Here is a 13,492-nt window from a genome sequence, read left to right as displayed (position 1 = left end):
GATAATACGCCCTTATCTCACAGGAGCTTCAAATCCATTACTGTTTATTGTGACGTGCTCAGACATAATGCTACCTACATGGAGTGCATGCTCCATTGCACTTTTGAGACAAGAACACCTCTGTTCCCTTGACAGCGACACCTGTACACTTGTTTCATTAAAACTGTACCTCACTGTACATGGAAACATCAAATATCATTACCAAGGTTTGCTCTAATTTTGCTTTGTGTAGATTGTGTTAAACTCTTTCTGTAGCATATAGTCACCTACATCCATGATCTGATCTGACAGCTCAGTAAAGGGAGGAAATCTGTAATGCTTTTCTAACTTGCGTCAAAATGTGGCAATATAAAAAATTCCACATCCATGTCCAAATTTTGCCCTTCGGCAAAGTAAATGAACAGTAACTTCCCAGCCAACAATTAGTGCCACCATCTATTACTGTCAGTATATGTATCTGAAAACTTATGCTGTTTTCTGTGAAGTATTGGGTATATTTCATTCATTCTCCACCCCCCTCCCACACACATTTTCCTTTTAGTAACATAGAGGTATAGCTTCTTATCTAAGGTCTTTTTGCTGCTGCCAGTCACTGCAGTCAGAGTGCTACAGAAAATCACTAGCAATAGCAAAGTGTACTGCTGAGGGAACGTTTGCTCCCTTCTCTGTGAACCAAATTCCATCACCATTATACTCATGTGTGAGGATACATGGCCCACAAAAGTCAAAGAGCCTATCCATGTGAGTAAGCATTCACCAACATGAATAAGCTTTGGGCAATTAAGGTCTAATTATGCAAAGACCCATATCCTCAGCCAGTGTAACACCAATGGAATATGGCAATTTATAGCAACTAGGATTTGGCCCCAAGTCTTAAGAGGGTTGCAATTTATTCTAGTTCAGACATTTTACTTCTAAGTAAATAATCATTACATTTTCTAAAGGAAAATGGAGAAGAGAGGCAGATGGGGTAGAATAAACTCTTTGTTCTCTTTTTATGTGATTTTAGGACTAATTAGAAGAAGGACTTTGACACCTCACTGCCATCCTAGCTGCCTAAATCCAAATTTTAGATCCTCAAAATCTCCAGTAAACCATAAAGTGTCTAATTTCCCTAGTTGCTTAACTTGCCGCAAGTAAGGTTTCCTAATCACTTACATTTCAAGTCACTGGTTATACACAGAACTGCCTGCATCTTGACAGGGCCAAGGCTTATCTCATGCATGAGCCTTGGCAGGATTCACAAACTAGGAGCTCCACCATCTATGTCACTTGTCAGGCCTGAGCCAGTGGACATGCTCAGAGCACATCTGACCCCACACAAAACATAGCCAGAAGGCAAAGGAGGGCAGTAGCCTTCACTGCCCCCCTGCCCTAATCATAGCACTTACCTGTGATGATATGCCACTTTGAATAAAATAATTATTTATTGGGTCAAAGAGAAAGTGAATGAGAGAGACACCCTATGGCTTGGTAATTAGGATACTCACTGAGGAGAGGAGAGGAGAGGAGAGGAGAGACTTGGGTTCCAGTCATTGCCTAAGTGAATATTTTAAAGTATTTTGTACAAAGTTGAACAGCTTTAAAAGGAGATAATTAAAAGAACACCTTATTTTCCTCTTTGCAGACTGATCCCAGGGGTTTTCTCCAGGGAGGTGGAAGATGTAGATCAAACCAGCAGGCGGATGCGGGATTTGGACCTGGGTTTTCTGTATCCCAGGTAAGTGCTGTAACTACTACTTTTTTTGCTAAAATGGGCTAGGGGGGTGTAGAGGAGCAGGCATGGCCTTCTTTTGTTTTTTGTGAGAAAGGTGTCTAGGCCAGGTCAGGCTCAACTCAGAAGGTTCATGGCTGTGAATTTCAACCAAAAGAGAGGGTTCTTGCTTTAGCCTGGAGTTTAGGTATCTACCAGTCTGAGAGCTTGAGTTTTTGGTTTAAGCTATATCCCTTTTGTTGTTTTTTCTTGTTTGCTAGTCTAAGCAGCTACCCATTCAGTGTGCTGACTTCTACTTGGAACTTATTCTTAGATGTCTATTTCTCATCCCTTCTAGGGACCCTAAGTACTTAACTTGAGTTGTGAATTCTGTTAGACTAAGCAGTGTACCTAAAATCAGGTTTGATATTATAATGTTGAGCTGAAGTCCTGTTCTGTACTTACATCTCACCATTTCTGGAAGCGAAGTGTTGCTTGGAGGGAACTCGGAGTGCTCAGAGATGCTTTTCAAGGCTTTCTTGCACAGTTTTGACAATCAACCTCAGTCCTAATCTGCACGATCTGTGTGTTTCTAAACATCTACTAGGCTGAGTGTCAGTTGTGATGTGAATTTGTAAGAGGGTGAGAAATAATGCCAGGAACTGTAAAATAACCAAACTTGCTTTTCACCAGTGACAAGGGCAATCTGAGGGGGAAAAAGAAAAGAAATGCCCTTTCACAAAAAATTTCAAGACCTTAATATTTACTTGTGTTCCACACTGTAGGTAACCAAGACCTTTAAAAATTTCTTGTGGAAAAAAAACTGATAAGCCTCTTGTCTCCAACAGTGGCTTGGCCCAAAAATTTCAGATGAAGAATTTTGCTGTGGATAGCTATAGGGCAGCTTGCCTCCACAGATTTCTTCCTAGTCTCCCATATTTAAAAGTTGGTTTATATTCTTAAGCTAGATATACAAAACAACAGAGGCATCTAAGTGCTACTTAACTTCTCTTTAAGTACTGAAGTCTGAAACTTAGATCCCCAAAAACATCTTGTCAGCTGTTGCCCAATCCTGGAGGTATCTAACGTCTCTAGGGATTTATGCGCCAATCTTATTTTGCCTTTAAGGCCTCTGACAGTTGTTACACTAAATACATGATTAAATAGTTAATCACATCTTAAGTAATGTCCTGGCCACATGTTAATTCAATTAATGGTGAGATAAAATGGGGGACAAGCCATCAAGGTATTACGCAAAATATGTGTGATGACTTTGTGGCTGATGAGCACTGCAATAAGGGGACCCAATATACTGTGAGTTCTTCTATTAGAGAAGAAAGAAGTTCACAAGGCAACTATCTGTGTGCTCTTTGAGTGTTTTTTTACACCGACCACAGAAAGGCACCCACCAGCCAACACCAGTGCTTGCTCTTTTTCTCACCCGTGGCAGTAATTTACTGTCAAATACTTAAACTGCTTCACTTCCTGTATTTATTCTGAATGCAGTTTCAGCACATCTGGAAATGCTGATGCTAATGATTAAGGAAGTCCAAATTTAAGCAATCTATTTTCTCCTTGATGCTTATGTATAGCTGTTGTTAGCCTCAATAGAAGTTAAATCATAGTTTCAAATGAGAGGAGATCAGGGCAGAACAGACACTTAAGAGGTTAGACCAGTTGCCACTTTAATTAGATACATTTACTTTTTTAATATATTTTAAAACATAGAAGACCATATTCTCAGCCCCAGCTCTTTTTGCTGTCTCAACAGCACAAACCAAAGACAACCTTCCCCAGAGGAGGTGCTGAGGATTGGTCTCTGAGACAGACATTCAAAAAGCCCGAGCCTAAATTGATTCAATCTTTGCAGGTTAGTCTAACCTGCACAGATCAAACCAATTTGCAAGTGGATAGACATCCACTTTTCATTCCAGAAATGCAGGCACATGCCTGCACTGGCTCAGGTCAGAATCCCTCCCTTCCCTTCCACAGGAAAGCTGAGCTGAGGGGGTTGTGGCCAGGCCCCGGCAGGCCTGAGTATGACTGAGGAGGAGTTTAAACCCCCACCTTGGTCTACAGGGTTCAGAGGGTGGGGGGGAAGAGGGAGCATGTCCAGACAGGGCCAGACCCCAGTGGCGGGGGGAGGAGGAGGAGGAAGAGGAGAGTTCTGCCCCCTGGCCTGGGCTGTGGGGATGGGCCCCTCCCAAATGGCTGTGACTCAGTGACAACCGCTCCCCCTGTCCAGGCTGGGCCAGGCCAGGTAGTGCCACACAGAGCCCCTCTCCCCATGGTGGTGGGGCGGGGGGGAGGAGGGGAAAGAATCCCCCTCCTGCACCACACACAGCCCCTCTCTGCCCTGTTAAGGGGGGGGGTAGAAGAGGAGGGGGAGGAGTCTCCCTCCAAGGTCAGGCAGTGCCACACAGAGCACTTTTCCCTGCCCTGAGGTGCAGGGGGGAGGGGAGCTGTTGATCCCCTGATGGGAAAGAAGGAATTAACCCCCTGCCTGTCCCCTTAGCCTTAACGGGGCCATGCCGGGATGGCTGTGGTCCCTGCTGGTGGGACAGGGAAGGGAGGGGGGGAATAAACTTCTTCCTGGACAACCTGATAGAGGCTTGTGCCCCTCCCCATCCCCTCACTGCTCCAGCAACAGGGGTGGGGGCATTGCCAGGCACCATCCTGGCATGGCCCCAGGGAGGGGGTTAATTTCTTCCTCTGTCCCTTCTGCCTCTGGGGACCACAGCTGGGTTCTGCCATCCCCGGTTCCCCCTCCACCTCTGCTGCTTTCCCACAGACAGGCCGACCCCAGCTATGGTTGTGGGAGGGGAAGGAGGGAAGAATTAACCTGCTCCCTGCCCACTTTGCCTTAACAGGGCCATGCTGATATGCGTCTGGCCACGTCTCCACCCCTGGTCCAGCTAAAGCTCAGAGGAGAAGGGCCAGCCCTGTTCTCTGGAGCAGAGAGCACAGCCCAGCCCAGGGCTGCAGAGCATGCTGGTATGCTGGAGGACTCTGGTTTAACTTAAACCAGGAAGGGGTATGGGACAAAAGTTTCATAAACTGGTTTGACCCAAATCAGTTAAGTCTGACACTGCATTCAACCAGGTTTATCATAAATCAGTTTTGGCCATTTTGAAACTGGTTTGTGTGCACTGAATATCTGTTCTGTTACAAGTTTAAACCAGTTTCTGATCACTTAAATTGGTTTATGTTTAACCTCTGTCCCTAGCCTGAGGGTGTAGGAGGCACAGAGCTCAACAACTATGCAAGGGACACGCATAGGGGCAGGCCAGTAGCTTAGTTCACAGTACTCCACCTTATTCTAGCCTACACATGATGCATGTGGGACTGCTATAAATCCAATGTCACATGGGGTGGCTCTTAATCTGCTCTCAGTTATATGGAGATGAACATTCTGGCTGGCCCAGCTCTAGAAAAGTTAGGGTACTGCTTTACAGCCTCCTTTTTGGCATCTCTTGAAACCTCTTCCTTTACCAACAGCATTGTACAAGCAAAGAATAATTCTGACAGTACCTATTGAAGAAGTTATTTATTTGCAGAAAGATGCTTATCTTGCTTCTACAAAAGCTAAAAATACAGATACTGCAAACACCTGCAATTAATGATACACAGTGTCAACTCTATATGCAAGACTACAAAGAATCCAGAAGGGACCTTTTGAAGCTATTGTTGTCATTCTGCAACATCAAATCTCTGACTTACAACTGACTGACAAAAATGCTGAATGTGCCATTCAAGCAGGTTCTTGAAGGACCCATTAAGTCCTGGTTAGTATTTTAGATTAAATCCCATGAAAAATAAATGTAGTGTTCCCTACATTGAGCATATTTCACTCCTTGGGTCAACATGGGCAGACACTCAGCTACTTAATACTCTTGAACCAGAATGCAGTGTCCTCTGTCCTTGCAAAGTTCTTGGGGGGACCGGGGAGGGGGCAGAAGCCTCAAATGGGTGTCAAGGGCTTGTGTATGTGGGTGTATGCTTGCACATGCATGGACACATGAGCACAGGACATACTGAAGGTTAAAATTTATGTAACATCATAAATGAGCTATCATATATTCCTGCCCCCATCTTTTTTTATTCAGTTTTACTTTCTCCATTAATGTTAATGAACCTTGCTGAGCATAATGAATTATTGGAAATTTTCTTGGGGCTTCTCTGTATGAGAAAGTGTGTTGATCATAGCTTTCAGCCTTGTGTCCATATACAAAAGTTATTCCTTCCTTTGAAGATTACGTGGCATCTTATTCTGCCTTGAAAGCTGCTTACCTCTATTCTGAAAAGAGTTATAATGCTGTAATATTTATGTAGATGTGTCCTGGTTTTCAATAAAGTAAACCAACCACTATTACCCTATATCACATTGCTTTACATCTACCCCAGCCTTGCTGCTTACCTGTGCACCCTCCACTGATCTGGAGTTATCTTGACTGTGTGGGCCGGGAGCGATCCGGGACCTTTTTCGCACCGCGCGGGCTGTGGCCAGCAGCCCGGGCACGCTGGGTTGGAGAAAACAGGCGGCACGCTAGAATTAGTCACAGACGCGTAATGGTTGATTCAAGATTGTTTACTTACACCGAAGATGGTCGCGGTGTAGGCTGGACAGTTTCCCAGGCACAGCTCCGCTTAAATCCTTGTTTGAGGACTACAACAAGCTCGGGTCTCTCCCACGGAGTTGTTGAGGCTCCGTGGATCCTTTTGCGTGCAGGGAGAGGGATACGTTGAGGATTGCGAACGGCGACGGGGAGAGGCTAGAGGCTGATCAGACCTCTGTTGCCTGCTTGAAATGCACTGGGTCCAATAGGCTCTGCAGCTCTTAGAGATCTTCACACAGTGTGAAGTCTCCTCCTCCTGGTGTTTGTGGAGTCCTCCAACTTGGGCGGAAACCACTCAAGCGTTTTATACGGCTAGCAAGCCAATCACTAGCCGCCATGTGTGAATAATTTCACGCAAGCCAGTAATGGGGCTCGAATTATAATACAAATGGCGGGAGCTCTTTGCAACGAGCATTTCCTAGCTGCAAAGAAGAAATGCACACTGCAAAGAAAGCTACAATTTGGTGGGAAAATAATTCAGTGGTGCCAAAGCACACACAAAACAAAAATCACACCCTTGGGTTGTGACAATGACCAGAGGTCATGCTTCTGATTTTGAATTCCAGTACACATTCAGTGTTGAAGAAGGATTCTGACCAGTAAAGTGTGTGTGTTGCACTACAGTAAACTGTTTGAATACTGACTCAATAGTGGAATGTAAACAGTTTTACTGTGGGTGCCCACTTGGTGCTGCCATATTGAGTAGATATTGCTATATGAAATGGCTCAGAGAAGTGAACATGCACATTCTTATTTGACATAGTTACCTATGCAGGATGAGCAGTGCATGCCTGTGAATGTGAACTTTTCTAGGATTTATGCCTTTGTCTGTGGACAGAACCAGGTTGAACCCACAAAGCATGCATGAGCTAGCACATATATGTGAGTGGCGGTGCCAAAATAGACTTTGCTGTAAGGTCTGTGCACTCCGGTCTCTAGGGCTCCCACTTATGTGGCTGGACAGTTTGACTCTTAATATGTCCCACTCGCAGGGCATGACCCCCAACTCACCTGCCTTGATCTTGTGAGTTTGATGGCAGGTCCTTGGTTATCTGTGGGTGCCCACGCAAGCTGCATGCACCAGTGGGACTTGGGGCTCCCTTCTCCCCTTTCACCCCATCCACATGCCAGCTGAGTCTTAACCTGGAATACATGCTACAGCTTCTCCAAGCAGGAAGGTACTGGACTAGCAACTCATTCAGCAAGCAACTCAGTCTGCCATGTTCAGTAGGGATTCATTAAATCCATGAGTGGTTGGGGGTGGGGAAAAGGCAGCAATACATTGCATCCTGCAACTGAGTGTCTTATGCTCTCCTGGATCAATGCAGAAGGCAATTCACCCCTTGCCTTCTGATGAGTGTAATTCATTAACTCTTCAGATATACATAAATCAAGTCTTTGATGAATAAATGGTGAGTTTAAGTCTCCATTAATTCTTACATAAATCATACCATGCCCTCTGGTGATGGTAATTTATTAATCCCCTCTGGGCATAAATAAATCAACTCTTTCCAGAATAAACAATTCCCTTCAGTCTCAATCAATTCATTACCCACTTGATTAGCTCAGTCTCATCCCAATGTAATTCATGAAGGTACCTGACCAGTGGGCCAATCCAGTCCTCCCACAACAAAAAAGCATCAAAACTCATAAGCAAAATCCATAAAGAACATAAACAGCATGCTCCCGATCCCAGGTTCTTTCAGGCCACTTACACCTCTTGCATCTGCAGCTCCCTCCACCTGTGGATCCAGTGTAGTAATGACATCTGGGGAAGATCTCCCAGGCCATGCTTGGTTTACTCCTTGCCAAAGTCTGGATCCCTGGGGCTGAAAGTTTCTCTGAGCCTTCAGTCTCTGGAGCAGGTTCCTTCACCTGCTTACAATGCCCCTGCCAGGGCTACACTGCCATGGGGCTCTGTCCTCTGCCTCCTGGCTTCCCCATGCTCTTCTCTAACTGGTTTGGGGCACTCGCTTATAACGTCAGCCCCAACACACTGCCTAATCCACATCTGGCACACACTCACAAAATGGAGCTGATGCTGTACTTGCTGCTCCACTGCTGATGTCGTCACTGTCCCTGCAGGTCCCTGCAACGCCCATCTCCTGCTCTTACTAAGCTCTCATTCAGTCCCCTGACACTGCCGGGGACACCTCCCAGGCTGCTGTCACTCTGGGATTGCTGTGCCAGGTACTTCCCTCTACTATAGTATGTTAGTGTGTTATCATATTCATGACAAGAATTCAAGAATTACTGGCTTCTAGTCTTGTACTTAGATCAGTAATCATTAAAACATTAGCAATATCATACTCCTACCCTATATCATCATCTGCTTTAAAAACTAGAACAGATTGGTGTACTTGAGAACCGTGGTGTGGGAAAGTGTAATTCAAAATGTCAAGAACTGTAGGAATGACCATGATTGATACTCTGGACTGCATACTCATCCATGTGTACTAATACACAGTGGGTGCATCTACACGAGATGCTACATCCCCATAGCGACAAGCCATGGCAACGTAGCTCATTGCTACAGTGACATAGCGTCATAGGGCACAAACTGTGATGGGTTATGGTGACGTAGCATCAGCAGACACAAACTGTGATGCTGGTGCTACATCACCATAGCAATGAGCTATGTCACTGAAGCTCATTGCTATGACAACTTAACATTTAAAATAAATGCATGCTGTTGGGACTGTGTAGTACTGACACACAGTCATTTAGTATGTGCTAAAGCCAGTACCAAATGCACAGATAGGGTCAAGTGTAGACATGCCCAGTGAGATGCACTGGTATTGTTATATACCAGTATATAACAATACAATGTGAGACGCACAGAAATATATACACCCCCCTTGAAGGCACTAATGTGCAGTTCACTGCAACAGAGACCTCTGTATATACAGCCATTCTTACCCAGAGCCCCTAAGCCATTGCCAAAAGCACTTTCCGCTGGCAATGGCAGGGACTGAGAGGTTTCTGCATGTTTAGATTTTATCCACTCTTGTTCTTAGCATGAAAAACTCATATGCCAGAAAGTTCAGCTCACAAGTGTTTAGCTCCTTGAAATCTTTAATCCAGTGACCACGAACTATGTATCCCAGGTCCCATTCCTTTTGCCTTGTTTCTTGAGGATCCTTCTTCCTCTTGCTTGATCCCAGTCCATTATGTGGGCTGGTCCCCTGCCGCTGCACATACTTATGAGGGAGCATGGGGGTCATGTGCCCCCAAGATGTGTGTGGGGTGGGGACAGGCTGCCTGCTGTGGGCTCAGACTCCCCGCCCGACTGCCCTCTACCTGGGACTTCCAGGGCCTAGTGGGTGGGCACTGGCATGGCAGTACAGAGTGGGGCACGATGCTGCTGCTGCTGCAGAGTGGGGAAGCTTGATGCTGCTGCTGCTGCTGTTGCTGTTGGGAGCTCCGCACTGCTCTGGCAAGGTGCCTTCTGTCAGTGGCAACTGGGGCTCAGGCACTGCTGCAGGAGACAGGGGGCTGCAGAACCAGTCCCTGGCCGCATAGTCCTATCAGCTGGAGGCCCCCCTCCAACAAGGCTCGAGGGTGGCAGTGGGGGCTGTGGGTCAGGAGTGAGGGTAATGGCATGGGTAATGGCAGTGTATCAGGGCTACTCAGCACCACAAAGCAGTAGGGAGGGGACAGCCGCAGCTGGACCCATGTCCTGGTGAGTGAAAGAGGTAGGAGGAGCTCTGATTTTCCATGATAAAAAAACCCAAAATCAAACACCAAAATTTATAGGTATTCAGAATGTATTTTATTGTAGTGACTGAGGCACTGGTAGGCTTCCAAACTGCTTTCAAACTGTAAATATATCAAAACAATCCTATGTACATAGTGGTGTTTCATTTTAATTACAGAAGAACACAGATATTGGGGTGCTTTTTAAATCAGAGAATTTATGATTTTTAAACAGGGAAAACCAGGATCCCTAGTTATGTGGCTACTAAAATTAGCAAATTTAGAGGAGCAACTGCAGTGCAGATATAGTCCCAAAAAGAGAAATAGCACTGAAAACTGCATTTTGCATCACAGTTTATTTGGGCCCCATGCTTTTAACTACCTCTTGAATTTTTGATCACTCACTGGAAAAAGAGGTAAATTGGCCAAACATAGCAACAGATTTGTTTAAAAAAGGTAATAGAATAATTCTCTATTGTACAGAAATTGTAAGACTAGCTGCCATTTTTGAACACATAAGTTATGGAAGACCACAGTTAATTACAGTTAGACCATTATTGTTGCAATGCACAGCCTTTTAACCCCTTCTGTGAAAAATCATTTCAGATCAATTGTTACAAAGCTCTGTTTGTTCTGCAGTGCACTGATATCCCAACAACAGGCAGAAGAGAAGACTAAGCCAAGAGGCATCATCATGGAAATCAAACAAGATGGCGTGGGATAGGCCATGTGCAAAACTGGTGATATTTCGGGAACCAACTGGGAAAAGGAGAAGAGGAAAGTGGATGTGACATGGAAGAGGGCAGTAGAGACATGGAAGTGGATGGCAGAGAATATGAAAAATGAAGGAATTTGGAATGGGTCAATGTCAGAAAGAAAAGCAGCTGACAGAGGGTTGGAGACACTTCCTTGTAGGCTCCATTTGGTATAAAGGATACTAAGTAAGCCAACAAGCACTTTGTATTGTTCAGCAGGTATTGCAAACAGAATATATTTAAGGCAAAAATTATACTCTGTTTTGTTGTGCACAAAGTTGATGTGGCCTTTTCCATACTGTTCATACTGGTGATATTGTAGCAGAAAGCCCCCTTTTTCTCTTGCCTGCATTTGCTCTCCCCTCTTTGGATATGTTTCTCTTTTTCTACCTTTTCTTCCTTCTTCTCTCTTTCACTTTAAGATAAGGAATTGTGTTTTAAAATTTGTATGTGTGCATTTTGTATCTCCCCTTGTAGTTTGGTATTTTTATCTATTTGTGTGCCATGGCATTTGTAGCTTATATTTTATACTCCTCACCTTTCAACTTTCAACTGAATATGTTTAGTTTCATAAGTAAATTATACATTGTAACAATGTTAACAAGGGCAGGAATCAAACTGCCCTTCCCTGTATTAGGCTGGCCTCTGAAAGAGGGAGTGAATCAGTGATTGAATGTGTAACATAGTAGCAGGCAGCAATTATCACCTGGAAGCTGCAGATCAACCAACAGAAGAACTCAATAGAAGACAATGTAACAACCAGGAAATCTCTAAATGTCACTGATCAAGGGCTAGAAGCCCTGGCCTGAGTTAATCAACGCCAGAGACCAACTTTTGGGCTGAATATCTCCAGATCGACCACTCCCAGAGCCCTATTCTAAATTCATCAACGGACTCCCAAACCTGCACGTACATGCGGACGACCCCTGGGGCTGACAGATGCTGTCCAGTAGCTACCGAGGGGGGGGGGGGGAAGTCCCACGAGGGTCAATGACCCCTGGATTGGGCAAACCTGAAAACTGGGGAGTCACCAAAGTCTGCCAGGGACAGATAAAAGGCAGTGAAAAGTGACCCTCAGGGGCGCCCTCTTGATCTCCAACTCGACCAGACCTGTCCAGACAGAAGGACCAGCCGGCGACCCCCTTCTGGAAGATAACACCACGCTGAAAGAAGCCTCAGTGACAGACTCCAGCACTTGTAGGATAGGTATACCTGACTCTGTAGCCTGCTACTGTGTGTGTGTATGTGTGTGCATGTGTGTGTGTGTGGGGACCAGCCCCAAGGTTTATGATTACAGTGTTTCAATCCGCTTAATAAACTAGAATTTTAAGGATCCTGAGTTGGACATTTGTAGCCAACAATATTTCTGTTTCATTGCTGCATCAGCCAGGAGTCACTGTCTGAGAAAACAGCAGAGCTGAAGCTCTCCTCAGCTAGCCCACTGTCTTTTGGAAGAGGAACATTTTCTGCCTCTTGGGAACTTATGTCATAGTAACATCCTTCAACATGAGGACAGCTTCCTCTTGGGAATCTCCCTTCTCTGATTCTCCCACCCATGCTTTCAGTGTGCAAGGGTGTAGATGCCCAGTTCTAGGTAACATGGTTCCAGTGTAAGAGGGAATAAGGTGGAAAATATTGTATATCATCTCTTAAGCCTTCCTCAGAATGACAAGAGTAGAGGGGAAAGAAATTCCAAAATTAAGGGGGAAAAAGGAGCAACAGCTCAATTTTGGCATAAAGACCAATTCAGGGCAGTACCTGTTGTAGTGTTTCTCTTCTGTTAGCACCTGAAGGCTCCTTCCTTCCCTCTAACAGATGTTGCCTCAAGCACAGCAAACTATCACATATAGCAGATCTCTCTCAGACACATCTGCAACCATGACACCTCTCCACCTTCCCTTCAGTCTTCTAAGTACACATCCATTGCCATTCTGCAGTGACTCTGCCTATATGAAAAAAGGTGTCAAAGATTTCTTACACCACAGAAGCAGAGAGAGCTGTCTCTCCCAGAATGGCAAAAGGAATCACATTCAGGGCAAAAATACAGAGGTGGTTGCACCAACATGTTTCATGTATTTTTTCTGTTTGCTTACCTGTTTGTTGGGAGGGTGTGAGAGACACTGGAATATTCAGAATGTTTTGTTATTTCCTAAATACAATAATTCTGTTTCGCATTCAGAATTAAATATTTTAAAATGTCTTTCATTTTAATTTTTCAAATCCTGAAAACAAACCTTTCTTAGATGTGAAACAAAACCGTGTTTTGTTCAACTCACAGCAATTGTTTATGACTTCCCATTATTTTGAAAATCAAAAAACCATTTCATTTTGAATGAACTCAAAATATTATTTTTATTTTTTTAATTGAACAATGCACTTAAGAAGCAATTTGCATAACTCAAGTTATAATACCTCCTTCCATAATAGTACCTCCATGCCATCATGCTGGATATGCTGATGTGTCTGTTTTCCACCTTACCCTACTTTTATTAATGACTGACAAGATTATTGTGCTCAGCTGTGCTCCTCCATATTCCCCAAAAGCACATTGAAAAGGGCACTGAGTTGCTACATGATGGGATTTTTTAAAGGAATCATGAGGGTTTGTACTTTTACCCCATAATTGAACAGGGTGACTAGGTATCCCACAATGCACTTCAGGAAAAAAACAACCCAGGATGCATAGAACCTAATGTTAAAACATGGTACCCTGGAGTATCTGTTCAGAAAGC

At 44.5% G+C, this 13,492-nt stretch overlaps 1 long non-coding RNA gene across 1 annotated transcript; it reads left to right on the top strand.

Annotated features, from left to right (window-relative positions):
• Positions 1 to 1,630: 1,630 nt before the first annotated feature.
• On the top strand, positions 1,631 to 12,093 carry LOC109285676 (uncharacterized). Its single transcript, XR_002093487.2, has 2 exons — positions 1,631 to 1,720; positions 10,645 to 12,093. It is a non-coding gene; the product is annotated as an uncharacterized LOC109285676 (long non-coding RNA).
• Positions 12,094 to 13,492: the final 1,399 nt, after the last annotated feature.

This window comes from Alligator mississippiensis, chromosome 5 (genome assembly GCF_030867095.1).
Source record: "Alligator mississippiensis isolate rAllMis1 chromosome 5, rAllMis1, whole genome shotgun sequence".
In the NCBI taxonomy this organism is placed as follows: Eukaryota; Metazoa; Chordata; order Crocodylia; family Alligatoridae; genus Alligator; species Alligator mississippiensis.
Note: the sequence above shows the minus strand (reverse complement) of the source record. Positions and strands in the feature narration are given on the sequence as shown.